At 42.8% G+C, this 13,284-nt stretch overlaps 1 protein-coding gene across 5 annotated transcripts in view; it reads right to left on the reverse strand.

Annotated features, from left to right (window-relative positions):
- Positions 1 to 13,284, reverse strand: part of LOC120023097 (pleckstrin homology domain-containing family G member 3-like) — a 45,641-nt gene that overhangs the window by 19,862 nt on the left and 12,495 nt on the right. The window lies entirely within an intron of this gene.

The raw sequence follows: 13,284 nt of genomic DNA on the forward strand, positions 1-13,284 counted from the left end.
GGCCAGGATACATGAGGTGTGGGACTATGATTTGAAAAAGTCATAAAAAAAAGGCATGAGCTGTCTGCCTTACTGCACACAACCTGGGCATCATTCACTAGTGATAATACATCATTCACAAGCGATTGGCTAATATTGTCACCCATCAGACTATTCTTGATTTAACCTCGTCTTTACATATACGTGTGAAATTTGTTTTTATTTAGAATGAAGCATTATCATGCACCAGGGGCAAAAATATACATGTCATCTATGCACTAAAATAGCAAATGAAGGACGCTTTTCCTGTGGTTTATTTTCATGCCAGTCAGGTAGGCTATACTCCTGTTGTAAAGCCAAGCAATGTGCTTAAATATTAGGAAAGTTGAGAAATAAATATAGTAAGCATATTCTAAAGAAATCTGATGGGATCCTCTTTTTAATGGCCTCTATCACACTGTTTTCTGACACAGGCGTAGCCTATAGAAATGTTGCGCATCATGAGCTCTCATGAAGTGTTTGATTTTTGATCGATCTGCATTGCTGTCAGAGGGATTAGAGAAACAATATAGTGCAGAGTACCAGACAGTTAGCAAGTTTGGTAGGCTACTAATGACCATCAGCAGAATCAGAGCTTAGAGAAGCTTAGTTACATTGACTAAACAGTCACATGGAAATTGACTGCGGTCATGTCTTCGCCGGTGTGGCGGTAATACGGTCACTAACTGCCCTAGTACCATCAATCTTCTCTCTTTCCCTGCTCGGAGTACCCACTGAAGATATAAGGTAGTCTATATTTGCCTGATACCACACTCCATTGGTTTGAGGTCCTCCGTACGATTCCATCAACCACACGCGGAGTGGCTTCTTTGTATCAGGCAATGCTAAGAAATGCAAATTAAAAGCCCTGGTAAACATGTGGGTCTGGAAATAAGGTTAGCGCTAAATTAGCAAGCCTACTGTGACGCAGGGCAGTGTTTCCATTGGGCCTCTGTGGATAAGGAAGTCAGATGCAGGATTACCAGAGAGGACAATGATGACCTCCATCTCTGGTACATCACAGGCATAAACCATGACTGGCAAAATAGCAAAAAAGAAAAAAAGACGGCTAATGACTTGGCCATAGGCATTCATCTCATGTACCTCAGAATTGAAATCCTCACAGTGTCAATACATTATACATACTGTATTGACACTATCAGACTCCCGCTCAGAACTTAAAAAGGCAGTGTCTGGTCTATCCTGGTGCCTCAGAGTCTCTCCAGCATCTGCAAACATTTAGTACTGATCCCAGAGGCTCAACGTATCTTCCCTGGCACAGGCCTGCATGCACACCGCACTGCCATGACCAATAAACTCCCACACTGGGTGATACAACTGTGATTCCACCCCCACACACCAACACCTGTCCCTTCACTAACAGAGAAACAAGACAAATATGTCAGTAAACACAGCCCTACAGATGTTCAGAGAAGATACCTCACAATTCTGAACACACACACCGATTTGACTTCATCTGAATACAGGTGGTGACCAGATGTCATCCCTTATAAAAAGTGTTTACAATGAGAAACCTAATTTAGTTCCAGTAATACGTTAGCATATTATAGCAACAATTCTCTTGAGATACAGAGTCAGCTGGGGATCCTTGAACAGCCCATTTACAGGCCCTGGTTGCAGGAGATGCAGGAGATATTTAGAAAATGTACAGTATGCACATCCATCACAGGAAAACCAACACACCATGACAAAGCAACAGCTGACTTTTCATAGGGGGTTTATCATCTTCACCATTGAGACTTCATATACACACACAACACTCAGATACTTTCACATAGTTAGAGTATTCAAAGCGTTGTGTAAATATTTGGAGGCTGATTTGCAAGAAGATTTACATGTGTTGACCTCCCTGCGGCCTGTTCTCAGTTGGATGGTCTGCAGGTTACAGCTTTTAAAAAAGACTTCTTTATATCCACAATATTATTCAATCCAAGAGATGGTGGCGCAGTCAAACTCCCACACCCTCCTGCTTTAGCTCAGTCACATAAAGGCTTGGTAAGGGTCATTTCCATCTAAAAAGAGGACCCATGAGCACCAACATGTGAAGTTCATAGGAGCCTGTTAAATTGGGTGTCAAATGAAAGGTTAGTCTATATATTTTTTTAAATAAAGGAATATACATTGCTCAAAAAAATAAAGGGAACACTTAAACAACACAATGTAACTCCAAGTCAATCACACTTCTGTGAAATCAAACTGTCCACTTAGGAAGCAACACTGATTGACAATAAATTTCACATGCTGTTGTGCAAATGGAATAGACAAAAGGTGGAAATTATAGGCAATTAGCAAGACACCCCCAATAAAGGAGTGGTTCTGCAGGTGGTGACCACAGACCACTTCTCAGTTCCTATGCTTCCTGGCTGATGTTTTGGTCACTTTTGAATGCTGGCGGTGCTTTCACTCTAGTGGTAGCATGAGACTGAGTCTACAACCCACACAAGTGGCTCAGGTAGTGCAGCTCATCCAGGATGGCACATCAATGCGAGCTGTGGCAAGAAGGTTTGCTGTGTCTGTCAGCGTAGTGTCCAGAGCATGGAGGCGCTACCAGGAGACAGGCCAGTACATCAGGAGATGTGGAGGAGGCCGTAGGAGGGCAACAACCAGCAGCAGGACCGCTACCTCCGCCTTTGTGCAAGGAGGAGCAGGAGGAGCACTGCCAGAGCCCTGCAAAATGACCTCCAGCAGGCCACAAATGTGCATGTGTCTGCTCAAACGGTCAGAAACAGACTCCATGAGGGTGGTATGAGGGCCCGACGTCCACAGGTGGGGGTTGTGCTTACAGCCCAACACCGTGCAGGACGTTTGGCATTTGCCAGAGAACACCAAGACTGGCAAATTCGCCACTGGCGCCCTGTGCTCTTCACAGATGAAAGCAGGTTCACACTGAGCACGTGACAGACGTGACAGAGTCTGGAGACGCCGTGGAGAACGTTCTGCTGCCTGCAACATCCTCCAGCATGACCGGTTTGGCGGTGGGTCAGTCATGGTGTGGGGTGGCATTTCTTTGGGGGGGCCGCACAGCCCTCCATGTGCTCGCCAGAGGTAGCCTGACTGCCATTAGGTACCGAGATGAGATCCTCAGACCCCTTGTGAGACCATATGCTGGTGCGGTTGGCCCTGGGTTCCTCCTAATGCAAGACAATGCTAGACCTCATGTGGCTGGAGTGTGTCAGCAGTTCCTGCAAGAGGAAGGCATTGATGCTATGGACTGGCCCGCCCGTTCCCCAGACCTGAATCTAATTGAGCACATCTGGGACATCGTGTCTCGCTCCATCCACCAACGCCACGTTGCACCACAGACTGTCCAGGAGTTGGCGGATGCTTTAGTCCAGGTCTGGGGGGAGATCCCTCAGGAGACCATCCGCCACCTCATCAGGAGCATGCCCAGGCGTTGTAGGGAGGTCATACAGGCACGTGGAGGCCACACACACTACTGCGCCTCATTTTGACTTGTTTTAAGGACATTACATCAAAGTTGGATCAGCCTGTAGTGTGGTTTTCCACTTTAATTTTGAGTGTGACTCCAAATACAGACCTCCATGGGTTGACAAATTTGATTTCCATTGATAATTTTTGTGTGATTTTGTTGTCAGCACATTCAACTATGTAAAGAAAAAAGTATTTAATAAGAATATTTCATTCATTCAGATCTAGGATGTGTTATTTTAGTGTTCCCTTTATTTTTTTGAGCAGTGTATATATACACTGAACAAAAATAGAAAACGCAACATTTTCAATGATTTTACTGAGTTACAGTTCATATAAGGAAATCAGTCAATTGAAATAAATTCATTAGGACCTAATCTATGGATTTCTCATGACTGGGAATACAGACATGCATCTGTTGGTCAGATACCTTAAAAAAAAAAAAAAAATAAGTATGGATCAGAAAACCAGTCAGTATCTGGTGTGACCACCATTTGCCTCATTCAGAGTTTATATTTGTTGTACTTTTACCCAATTGGTAGTTACGGTCTTGTCCCATCGCTGAAACTCCCCTATGGATTCGGGAGAGGCGACGGTCGAGAGCCATGCATCCTCCTAAACACGCACTTCTTGACACACTGCTCGCTTAACCTGGAAGCCAGCCGCACCAATGTGTAGGAGGAAACACAGTCTAACTGATGACCAGTGTCAGCTTGCAGATGCCCAGCCTGCCACAAGGAGTCGCTAGAGCGCGATGGGACAAGGAAATCCTGGCCTGCCAAACCGTACAGGACAATGCTGGGCCAATTGTGCGCCGCCTCATGGGTCTCCCAGTCACACTTACATATTATGTTAATATTTTTGGTCATGTGTCAAACCTTTTCCATCCAAAGAAAATCAAACAAAGGCTTTGATTTCTTCAAACAGATGGAAAAGGGGGTCTTAGAAACCATCTACCAGAAAAAGTCTTAAAAAGGCATTAGAAATACATCAAAACACAATGTTGAAGTAAAGACCCTTGCCAACTTATATCAACACATATTTAGTTTAGGAGATTTGTTTCTGCCTACTGTAAGTTTAACAAACATTGCTTTGAAATTCCGTTACCAAAAACCCACGTCGAAGATATTTTCTAATTTCTCTCCCTCATTAGGAGGGAGGTCATTGAATGTTCACAGAAGTAACACGTAAAGATAGGACTATTGATTAGTTCTTGTTTTTACTGATATCAATTTTGTTTAGGAATTATTAAGGGATTAAAATGTGAAATTCTGTTACCAAATCAGTAACAGAATTACTGAAAAATCTAACGTAACTTCTGTATTTCAATTGGCTACAATGGGAAATCATAGTAGTCACAAACCACAGTTGGGTCACCTGTTACCGTCCTCCCTTCCACTGGTATACTGTTATGTTTAGCTGATAACCATTTTCTTTCTCTTTATCGTCTGGTGGTCAAAGCAAGAGTGTGTAAAGTATGGACAAGCCCTCCCTCTTTCTCATTAATGTCACCTTTCCTGGCTCTTACTGACACCTACCCATGAGCCCCCTCCCTTTCCATTTACTCTAGCCAGAATCCTCACCCACTGAGCCCCCTCCCTTTCCATTTACTCTAGCCAGAATCCTCACCCACTGAGCCCCCTCCCTTTCCATTTACTCTAGCCAGAATCCTCACCCATGAGCCCCCTCCCTTTCCATTTACTCTAGCCAGAATCCTCACCCACTGAGCACCGAACGACACCGGATGTCCATGGATGTTGAAAAATAGTTTAAATGTGGTCAGTCCGCCCTGGCCTTGATTTCAACGTCCACAGACATCTGGACCGGCCTTTAATTTGGCCCAAACATAGGCATCCATGAGTGGTTCCGATTTTTTCCATTCCGGACCAAATCATAGACGTGTATGTTTCACAAGTTTGGACAGTACAGTAAAGCAAAGCATAGTTCAGTACAGGACAGACCTGTACAGTAGTTCAGTACAGGAAATAGTAGATCACACTAGAGTTGAGTACATTCATGTACTGTATTCTACTGTACGTCTGATTGGTACAGACCAACCAAATTTGGTGTAGTTTGTTGTCGGAGGTCATTAAAATAATAGCCAGTGTGTAGAATAATACCCAGATATGCAGAGGAGGATATTGCATATTTCCATCTTTGTGTATCTATTTAGGATACGTCACCATGAATAGAATGACATTCATAATTATGCATTTATGTGTAGTACAGATCAGAGACCCAATTCTGAAATTACCGCAATACTGTTACTGGGTGTAAATCCACTTCACTTTTTGTAGTTCAATAACCAAAATAGACTTTCAAAGTCACCCCATTCTTTTTGCAGACATGGATGAATCTTAATCCGGATGAGATATTTAACAGAGTTTCTGGAAAACATGGTCACAAACTGATGGAGATTTTACAGAAATTATTTTTAACTTTTAATCTGCAATTATTCCATTAAATGTGTTTTTGTCAAATGTTCTGTGTAACTTGTTAAAAGTAGTCCTTGTGCATAGAGTTGTAGGATTTGTTAAAACTCTGAAATCAATGGTTTTTAAATTTGGCATACATTTTTTTGTGAAAAATCTTAGTCAGTGCAATTCCATTATCGTGGAATTGCCCCAAGGTCATTTTAGTCCAATTCTGTTTGAGGCTACCAATTGAATACAATCATTAACATAGTCAAACAGAAGTATTAACCAAGTCAAGGTTAAAAACAGAGTATAGTATTTGGAGTACATTTTAGCCTCACCTTCAACAATACAGAGTTACACAAAGTATGATCTCTGTTTCAAATAGCTACAGTATGACAGAGGAATAAGTAAAAAATAAGTCACATTGTAACACACAGTACAAGGGATTTCATCAGATCAACTGCTAATGTCTGAACGGAGTATTATGGGCTGTTTTAATCACCTTGTTGAGGTAAAATAGCTGACATGCCTGCTGTATTCATTCTGAACCCCTAGTTGTAATTATTTGAATTCCTGGTTGCTACAGCCTATTAAACCAAAGTTAAACTTCACAGACTACTGAATGTAAATGCCACAAGCATGACCTCTGTTACTCCCTGGAGTCCACAGCCCGGCCCCTGGGAAGCTATAGTTCAACTTAGAAGAACATTGTTCAACAGTATCATCTATGGGAATGGGGCCTGCATGTTTTTGACTACTGAACAATGTCAGGCATCTTAACGAATGAGAATTCCAGGTCCATGAGACTTCCCTTTGAGCCAAGCCAGGTCTAGTTGGAAGAAGAGCTCTGGGCCCGTTTTCCTGAAAGCATCTTAATGCTAAATTCATTGTTAGAAACAACTTATCCTTAAGATACTTTTGGCCCTGGAAATTTATGATGAGTACAGCAGCCCCTGGCTTTGAACACTAGTATAGTATTTCCACAGCCTGAGATGAAGGCGAGACGTTCTGAAGGGTCACTGAGTAATCAGACAGTCTAGAACAGATGTAATCTACAGATGGTTCCATTTCAGCTTTCATTCGTCAGAGGTTGACACCATAAAACTCATATGACCCCGTCTGTTTGTGATGAGAAGATTGATGTCAACGACATACAGTACCAAGTAAGGTAGACATGTACTGTAGTTCTGACAACACCTTGTTGTTCACCTTCTCCACACTGAGCATGCAAATTGTCTCTCAGTAAAGACATCCCTCAATGGGACATTTCACTGACAGTATGACATTTGTCTGTCTTGTTAAAGAGCACTATAAATCAAAGATGAGAAATAATCCCTAATTTTCTCTCATGGTCCCTGTGATACAATAGGATTAATTCCCATCAGGAAGCTATATTCTTTTTCCAACAACTTTTGGTCACAACACTGAGAAGACTGCATTACCTGTCGGTTTCAAAACATTGCGAGATTGACATGTGGACGTATGCAAACCAACCTGCTCTGGCTTCCATGTTCATATGTAAATTCTACACTGGACAAAGGGTTGTTTTTCCTCATGGGCTATATTTACAGCCCAGTCAAAACAGTTGCTATGGAGAGACTCAGAGCTCTTAGACAGTTCTATCTAAGACACATTACACAACATGTCCTGCCTTCCATAGGAGGAACTGATTACATAGGTTAAAAGGACTCAATGCAAAGATGTTAGATAATAAATAACAACAAAAGAGTATAAAAAAAACATAAGATAACAGAAGGGCCTAAATCCATCCATAGTGATGTTGAAACTAAACTAAAATTGGGATTAAACCATGACAATTATGCTTTTGATAGAGTTTCTAATAATATCTTATAAATTTAAAAATACACCTCAGAACAAATATTCAAATGAAACGTATTTTGTAAAATCTCTGGACATACCTTTAACAAAAGAGTGCAGTGACTTGGTCCTCACCACCCAGGTCCTCACTATGACGAAGGTGAGAAATTCCACTGTTGTCCTATCTAAGTCTGAGACATCCCTCCCTTATTAGGCATGTAAGTATAAACTCCCTTCTGCTCACCTCCAATCTACTGAACCGCAGTAGAGAGTCGGGGAAACTTTCATCTGATGAGTGAGCACCTTTCCTCTGTTCCAGACACACCCCTATGACTCTACATCTGCAGCTTGCACCCCTCACATCCAGTCAGACATTTCCTTATGAACAAAAGTGGACGGCAAAATGGATACTTGGTAGTCATCATAATCCTTATGTTGTTTGATAGGAAACCCTCTCCATTAAAAGTGACCCATCTTCATCCTTGAATGTTTCTAACCAAATCAGGAGCTAGGAAAGAGGAACATGAGTGTCCGTCTCCAACATCCAGAATGCAAATTCCTCTCCCTCCTCTAGTTGCAGGGGCACCTTTGAAAACAGAGGAATATGTCCTCTTCGCTCTCTAAAGAGGTTGAGAGCATGAGGCGGCACTCTGTCTCCAACACCATAGTGTTATACGGTTCTCCTGAACCCTGGACTCATTTCCTGTTGCGGTCTGATATTTGCATGCAAGTGGCATGGTGTTCACCAGGATGAAAATGAACCATATATAAAGTCCCTTCATTGTGAGTGTCCTTCCTCCCAAGCAGGCACCAATGTGGCCCCACTTATTCTGTTAGTACTGCTTCACATAGCTGTTCTTCTAATCATCCTGACTCATGTATCAAATGAAGCTGCGTAATTATTGAAGATGGTGAATCATGTCTAACAAGGCCTTGTTGTTTTGTACCAGACATTGACTGAAACTACAGAGCACTCTGCTGGACACATAATTCATATTGGATCTTATTCACACCGTTGAGGCAGGGGTTCACAAAATGGCAAACTGCCATCCCAGACAGCTTGTTATACAACCTTTTTGTTGTAAATTCCCAAAAACTTGAACATTTTGTTCCCTTTGTTATGCCTTGATTCATAAGAATAGTTATAATCCAAGATCATGTTAAACCCTGTCAAAACAAGTTGTAGAAATACTTGAGCAAATTACAGTCCATGAGCACGCTATTTACTTTCCTGAATAACTGCTGCAAGGCATTCTTGATTTCTTTACATCGGTTTCTCTTGACTGTGCATTCACAATCTGAATATCTAGCGGAGAATCCCTTCTAGCCATAAAGGGGACCTCCTCAAGCCACATAAGCTGGAAAATCCAACCCTCTAATTGAACGATGACTACTTTTTGTATGTTGTCATTCACTCACAGGAAAAATCTCCTGTGGATCCGAAGGCGCCCCTTATATCGGTTAACTTATCCTTTCAGAGTCAAGGGCTTGGCATCACCCTGTTTTGCTATAGGATAAAACCAAGAATGGCATTTCTCTCTACATCTCAATGACCGCTTCAATGCCCCAATATTCCTCCATCCTTTAACACACACCCTTACAACCCTGGCCGGGGTTATCAGTTCCTCCACAGAGATCAGACAAAAGGAACATGGGGTGTCTGGAGTTTATCCCCTTGGGAAAGACTCCTCCCCACTTGGCTGTGGTGAAAGACTCCTCCCCAGGAAGCAGCATATGCACAGAGGCTGAAGCTGAGGATTAGTCATAAGTCTACACCATCATCGTGCACATTGCAACTAAAGGACAGGAAAAACTCCCTATCATTGCCATGAATCATCACTAGTGACAAGACAATGATTCTGAATTTTCTTCCTTCAAATTTTTATTACAACTTATTTTTTACATTTTGTATTTGGGCTTTTGTATTAAGAATTGAATATCGTACTGCATTGTTGAGAGGAGTTTACCAGTAAGCAATCTCTTTCTTGCTTCTAGACCGTTTTATTTACACTTTACTTTTACCTCTAAAAGGACATTAAAGTGGATGTTAATGATTAGCTTGGAGGTCAGTAAATAAACCCGAATAGCAGCAGTGACTAAGGCTGAGCACACATAACCTGAACCTGCATTCCACACGAAATGTCAAGGTCAGAGATCTAGCTAGTTGTTGGGAAGTTTGAGGAACTCCTGTGCTAACAAGTGAAACTGTTTGTGGTTGACACCGCTTATTTGCCATGACAATGTGAATATTCTATCCTTCAGACCTGTTCTTAAATATTTGAAAGTTCACTGTACACTTGTTTAATGTGCATTCTTCCATTTCAGTTGCCTGGTTTCTGACGAGGAAACAGGTAAAGCTCAACTGTCAACTATATACATTCACACTATAATTTCTCACCAACTTATTCTGGACTAGAGACCTGATAACTCAAAAACAAACCTTGTAATTTACAGTGATAAGACTAAATTGGGGGACAAGGGAAACATTTCTCTGCACTGCACCTCTGAACCACCATTCCAATACTAATAAGAGAAGGAGAAAGTGGTTGAGAGATTCAACGTTTTGAAAGACACTTCTGTTCAAAAGACTCTGATTTAATCCTGTTAGTTTACTTGCAAAGCAACGTTTGAGGGGTGAAGGATCCAGCAGTGCCAAATTGACCTCAGTACACAGGCATGTGATGATCCACTTATAAGACTCCATTCAACATAACCCCCAAAGAGCCACTTCAGCTGGGGTTTATTTAAAGTCCCATTTCCTCTGGACAACACACGCCATCTGGGTCTGATGGAGGTCCGAGGTGTGAGCACATTGTAAACTTTACCACCAGGCTGTGTGTCCACAGACAGGCCCATGGCCCATTAGCACTTCCCTGCAGAGTGAGCCCCACTGAGGGAGGGCAACACTCTGGGGGACAGCTGGGCAGAGAGGAGGAGTTGAGGGGGGTCAGGGAGGGATGTCCTGGGAGTTCCCTTGAGCCCTTCCAGGACATGCAGCATATGTTCTCAACTGAGGTTCACTGACAGACATTACACAGGAAAAGAAAACAACTCCAAATACAAGCAGCATCGTATCACAGAGGAAACTAATGTGGGGTTTTCTAAATGGAACAAGATTCTGGAGAACTTTTAACAGACAACACAATAACAATGCAAACTTCCCCAGACCTTGGAATGAGACTCAGAGTCTATGACTAATGTGCATAATCTACTGGAAGAGTTCTGGGTGGAATGTAATTGTAAGGGGCAGTAAAATCATTCACATTGAAATGAATCAATGTGACTGATTGTGGGGAGTGGGAGGCATGGTCCTGAACAATGCAGTAGAAGACATTGAATGTGGTGCTATATAAATGCCTTGGCAACAAAAGAGCTCAGACCTGATCCTTTTCACCATCTGCACAAAAACATTGATGAATAGGAGGTTGTCTCTGTAGAAGTCCAGTGTCCATCTTACAGTTTGTGTTGCTTAGCTTGGTCCCAGATCTGTATATGCAGTCTATAGGTCATGGCATGACAGCAATAGAAGAGTTGGCTGAAGCACATACAGATTTGGACTGGGTCAGACTAAAAGTCACTGCCAGTGCCACTGAATGCCACTAGCATTAAAACCCTTTCTAAGCAGTCTCCACATGGGACCAGTATGCATGTGACCGGATCTGGTGCAGCCAGCTAACCTATGGCTGACTGATAGAGGAGCAGAATGAGGGGTAAAAGAGTTAAGCTCTGGAGGCCCCCATTAACAAGCAGCACTCAGAGAGGAGCAGTCATCCCTGCCTGGCCAGGTCGCCACAGTCTGTAGCCCCAGGCCCACTGGGCTGGAAAAGCTGCTGCTTGGACTGGTTCCCATTGAATTCCTCAGTCTCCTACCCCTTTAAAGCTCCATACATTCTGCAAACACAGCTACATTCCAATTCCAGTCCTCATTACTAAGTAGGTCAGGGGTAGCTCTTATCTTTGGCACCCTGGTCCTGAGGTGTGTTGGTACTGGGTTCAGACATGTTGTTTCATCAGCAGCTTCACACAGCGGTGCTTTAGCTTTCATACAGCATGGCGATATTGACTCATACCCATTTGGTTTGACGTTTGCTTAGAAGAAGTCAGAGTTTGCATGGGAGGATAATGCACCAACAATTGATCTAAAAACACAGATAAAACACCAAACAAAGCTTAAACAATGCTAAAATGTTGTTTTACTTCCTCCATTCAGCCAACAGTCAATTCAAAATGTATTAAATGACTCTAGGGGGGGGGGGGGGGGGTACTAATCCACCACAGCCTGACTGTGTATATTAAAACATTTCAGTTGATATATCAAATAAAATAAAGCCATCTTGGAGCAGAAGCAGAGTATTGAACCCAGGGTTTGTCCCATGCTAGCCATGTCAGGTGTACAGTAATTGTAAAGCTGTAACCATTAAAACCAATCCCCCAGACTTTCTTTCAGCTGAGTGGTCATGTTATAAACCTTTGGGCTCTTTTGACCCCAGAGGTGAATTTGAGCTGGATCGTCACGACAATGACAGACTTCATTGTTTACCTTTCAACACACATTCCTCTTGACTCTTCACTTCGTCCAATCATTACGTCAAAAGAGAGAGACATCATTCCAAGCTGCCTGTTAACAGTTATCCATCCAAAGCAGGAGACAAATCGACAACATGCTACTTTAACGCCACTTCACACACTAGTCCAAATGAGCTGCAAGATGTTTTTTTAAACTACAATTTGAGAGCAGGCTAAATCAAAAGTTGAGATTTGTTTTAGAGGGTTCAATTGTGAAGGGAGTCTGAATGCAGTCTGAGCTATAGGCAGTCTGAGGGAACGAGACAACTCTTCATGAGGGCGGCACACGTCCCCCCCTCCCAGCCACTGGCCTCACTTGGCCGTGGTGGTGGCAAAGGGACGGGTGGGGAGGAAAAAGGGAGCCAATGACACATTGGCATTCTTCAGCCAGAGTGGAAGCTCAGTGCCAAAATCTATTCAGTGGAGAGGGGAGAGGGGGGGGGGAGGGCATTGTGGACACAGGCAAGTTCTTTTACTGAAGATTATTAGCAATTGAAATAACATAGAATTTAAGGAAGCACCCCCCACCATGCAGGTCAGCTACATATGCTGGCCAAAGCATAGTCATTGTTTTAGAGTCAGACACATCCTGATCCTTGTTTTGGTCTGAGCTATGCAGAAGGGGCAGTCCAGCTCCGGAATCACACAAAGCACCGCTCTGCCAGGTCAGCCCTGACAGACTGTGGGCAGGGAATTCATGGGTCTCTGAGCTCTGCTTTTCCAATCCTTCAGATGTCCTTTATTCTGCAGATTTCTAGCCCTTTCCACCTACCCATGCAGTACTTTGGCTGACGGCAAATAACCTGCAATTTTGGATTAGAATGCCCTTCTATCAATGTTACATTAGCTCTCCAATGCCAGGACGCCAAACAAACATTACATTAAGTCAAAGGAGGTTAGTAATGGACTTTGAGCTGTAGACTGCCAAGTGATCATTGTTTGCCAGTGCATCTGAGATGTCACATACTGTACGACTAACTATAAAAAGGTCAATAAGATGTTAAAAAGGCTGGTC

The sequence above is a fragment of the Salvelinus namaycush genome, chromosome 28 (genome assembly GCF_016432855.1).
Source record: "Salvelinus namaycush isolate Seneca chromosome 28, SaNama_1.0, whole genome shotgun sequence".
In the NCBI taxonomy this organism is placed as follows: domain Eukaryota; kingdom Metazoa; phylum Chordata; class Actinopteri; order Salmoniformes; family Salmonidae; genus Salvelinus; species Salvelinus namaycush.